At 48.3% G+C, this 4,040-nt stretch overlaps 1 pseudogene; it reads right to left on the reverse strand.

Annotated features, from left to right (window-relative positions):
• Window positions 1-2,587: 2,587 nt before the first annotated feature.
• LOC101992602 lies at window positions 2,588-3,656 on the reverse strand (annotated as a pseudogene).
• Between the last annotated feature and the right edge of the window lie 384 nt (window positions 3,657-4,040).

Genomic DNA, 4,040 nt, shown 5'->3' on the forward strand with positions numbered 1-4,040 from the left:
GGTAGAGCACGTCATGAGAAGCAAGTCAGTAATCAGCGCCCCTCCATGGCCTCGGCCTCAGCTCTGCCTCCAGGATCCTGCCCTGTTTGAGTTCCTGTCCTGACTTCCTTCAGTGATGAACATCGATGTGGAAGTGGAAGTCAAAGAAACCCTTTCCTCCCCAACTGGCTTTGGTTGTGGTGTCTTGTTAGCAATAGAAAGTCTAACTAAAACAGTCATACACTTCTTTTCTTTTCTTTTTTTTTAATATTTATTTATTATGGATACAATATTCTGTTTACATATATGCCTTCAGGCCCGAAGAGAGCACCAGACCTCATTACAGATGGTTGTGAGCCACCATGTGGTTGCTGGGAATAGAACTCGGGTCCTTTGGAAGAGCACACAATGCTCTTAACTGCTCCATCTCTCCAGCCCCTAGACTTCTTTTCGTGTGTGTGTGTGTGTGTGTGTGTGTGTGTGTGTGTGTGAGGTATTCCTACCATTCTTGCACTCCAGATGTCTTTGAAGCTTTTGTCCTAGTGGGATGGTGGTGAGCTTGTCAGGGACCTTTTCTGCCTCTGTTGAGATGATCATGTGACTTCTGTCCTCAATCTAAGCTCTTTATTGATTTGCAAATATTGAGCAAAGCCTGAATGCCTGGAACAACAAAGGAAAGGTCTATGAATTAATAAAATTCTCAGAATGTAAAAAAAAAAAGACTTAATGCTAATTTTGTTAAGTTAAAAAGGAAAAAGTAAAAAAAAAAAAAACAGGCGGTGGTGGCGCATGCCTTTAATCCCAGCACTCGGGAGGCAGAGGCAGGTGGATCTCTGTGAGTTCGAGATCAGCCTGGTCTACAAGAGCTAATTCCAGGACAGGCTCCAAAACTACAGAGAAACCCTGTCTCGAAAAACAAAAACAAAAAACAAAAAAAAAAAAACAAAAAACCTCATAGCATCCTCTGCCAAAACAAAAGATTGAAAACCTTTTTCCACTCTTTCACAACTGCGGAGGTTAATCTTCTATATCAACTTGCTAGATCTGGAATCAACTTGAACCAGCTGAAGGCAAGCTGCTGAGTGTACCCGGAAGGGATGTCTCTGGCCAGGTGGTGGTGGGAGGCACCTTTGCCTTTATTCTAAGTTTCCCCTCTTGTTGAAGCCACTGCTGCTGCTGCCCCTGCCACGGCAGCGACATTCCTCTAATGATGTCAGCGAGGAACCAATCTCCCTTCATCTTAAGCTTGAAAGCCATCTTATAGTACACAAACTAGGCTCATTCCTGGTTAGGATTAAATCTATGTGTCTCCGGGATTGGGCTATGTCCTGCCTGTAGCCCTCACTACAAATGGCTCTGTAGTGCCTGTTCCAGGAAATAGCAACCATGTCTTTGTTTCAAAAGATTATGATCATCTGTAGTTATTTTTTTCCAACTCCTATTTATTTGTTGGCTCTTGGGGCAATGTCATCTTTTCAATATGAAAAAAAAGCAGCCAAGTTCAACACAAAAAAGAAGGGTAGGATAGGACCAAACCAGGAAGCAAAGGGCAGAAGCAGAGACAGGTCCCAGACACTCTGGTGGCAGCACACCTTCCCAGGTTTGGAGGTCAAATGGACCGGGTGGTTTCTGAACAGCCAGAGAGCAAGGCTCTGCTCCACTCCCACCTTAGAGAAAGAAGGAATACAGGGAAGACACACCTCCAATGGCAGATTCGGCTCAGGACAGCTGGAGGTTATAAATGGAGATGATACTGTTAATCCTTCCCTGATGCTGAGAGAAACCTGTCAATCAAAAAAGCCTCAGTGGATTCCCTTGTGGAAATGGCCTTGACTAGAAAACCCTGCCCCTCTCTTCCCAGCGACCTCTCCCTGGCCTTCTTCCCTTCCTGATCTCCTTAGCTTTAGGATGGTGGCCACTATCTGGGTCCTTTAGTAATGGACTTGTTCTAGGCGGACTCTGGAGCAGAAATCAGGTTCCTGGGGAATATAATGGAAACATTGACAGTCATGAGAAGTGGGTACCAGAAGGAAGCAGGGCAACACTCAGAATGGCAGAAGTGTAGGTTTGCCAGAGTGGAGAAAGAAAGGAGACGTTCCACAAACAAGTATTTATTGAGCGCCTACTATGTGCCAGGCACCGTTCATCCCCCACTCCCCACTCCCCCCCCCCCCGCCCCAGTGGAAAAAACGAAAACAAAACAGGACAGAGGCAGCAGAAAGAAAACTCTGGAGGAGAAAAATGGGCAGCTGAAGGAAGATGAGGTAACCAAGCAGCCTGAGGTGATGAGGGGCTCTCTGCCTTAGGCCTCTTGCAGCGTACAGCGGCCCCCGTCTGCGCTCTATGCGCTAGAACCCAGTTCGCGCGAGCTTCAGGCAAGGGGCTGGAGGTTGAGGAAACCCACGCAGAAACAAACTGACACACAGACCTTCCAACTCTGGTACCAAAAACATGGATAATAGCACCATGGAGGCTTAATGGCCAACAGGTGAAAATCCCATCCTCTGATCCTCTAAGCTAGGTACAGCTTCTAGTAACTTCAATTAGAAGGTTCTAGGAGGGAAGAGCACCTGAAGGCCAGGACTCAATTAGTCCCAACAGCCTCTTCTTATGCCTCCTCCCCTGCCACAGTGGCATCCTGAGACTGCTGGTACTCAGAGACGAGGTCATTCGTGTTGCTGTCGGCTTCGGTGAACTCCATCTCTTCCATGCCCTCGCCTGTGTACCACTGGAGGAAGGCCTTCCTTCTGGCAGAACATGGCTGTGAACTGCTCCGAGATGTGCTTGAACAGCTCCTAGATGGCCATGCTGTTTCCGATGAAGGTGACTGCAGTCTTGAGGTCCGGTACTGCTGGCTTCCACGGCTGCTGAGTGGGGCAAAGCCTGGCATGAAGAAGTGGAGACGCGGGAAGGGCACCATGTTGACAGCCAACTTTCGGAGGTCAGCATCGAGCTGGCCCGGGAAGCGGAGGCGGGTGGTGACACCGCTCATGGTGGTGGAGACGAGGTGGTTCAGGTCTCCGTAGGTTGGCTTGGTGAGCTTGAGCGTACGGAAGCAGATGTCATAGAGAGCTTCGTTGTCAATGCAGTAGGTTTCGTCGGTGTTCTCGACCAGCTGATGGACGGAGAGGGTGGCATTGTAGGGCTCGACCACGGTGTCGGACACTTCTGGGCAAAGGCACCACGCTTGAAGGTATTCATGATACGGTCAGGGTATTCTTCTCGGATCTTGCCCATGAGCGGGGTGCCATGCCAGAGCCTGTTCCTCCACCCAGAGAGTGGGTCAGCTGAAAGCCCTGCAGGCAGTTGCAACTCTCCGCCTCCTTCTGCACCGCATGCAGAACAGAGTCGACCAGACCAGCTTCCTCTGTGTAGTGACTCTTAGCCCAATTGTTGCCTGCCCCAGACTGACCAAAAACAAAGTTGTCTGAAGATCTGGCCAAAAAGACTTTATCAAACAGAGTCCATGGTTCCTGGTTCTTGATCCACCAAGATAGCTCGAGGGACATACTTGCCACCTGTTGCTTCATCGTAGTAGATGGAGGAGATTCGGTCCAGCTGCAGCTCTCTGTGGTACCTGTGGGGTCAATGCCGTGTTCATCGCTTATCACTTCTCAGAACTTAGCACCGATCTGGTTGCCACACTGTCCGGCCTAGATGTGTACGATTTCCCTCATGGCGTTAAGATAGGTATCAAACATGAAAAGATCATTATTTTTCTTTCTGGGCTGGTCTCAGGCTGAAAGGATGGAACGTGGCCCCGGAGGCTGCAGCAGCGAGATGGTCGTCTATAGTTATGACCGCCATGAAAAATGTAATGGCTTGTATCAAGTTCCGGCACAAAGACACTAGCCAGTACCAACATCAATATTGTCCCAGCAGCAGCTGCGTGGCCTTGGGGCAAGATGTTTTTACCTCATCCTGGTGAGATGAGGATTACATAGACTCTGAAAGTTTTTAGAGCAACATCTGGATCTTAATAAGCCAGTGTTATTAAAATGGTGGCTATTATTGTTAGTATTTTATTAACTTATTTTTCAGTCAAATTTCTTTTCCAATTC

The sequence above is a fragment of the Microtus ochrogaster genome, chromosome 26, assembly GCF_000317375.1.
Source record: "Microtus ochrogaster isolate Prairie Vole_2 chromosome 26, MicOch1.0, whole genome shotgun sequence".
In the NCBI taxonomy this organism is placed as follows: Eukaryota; Metazoa; Chordata; class Mammalia; order Rodentia; family Cricetidae; genus Microtus; species Microtus ochrogaster.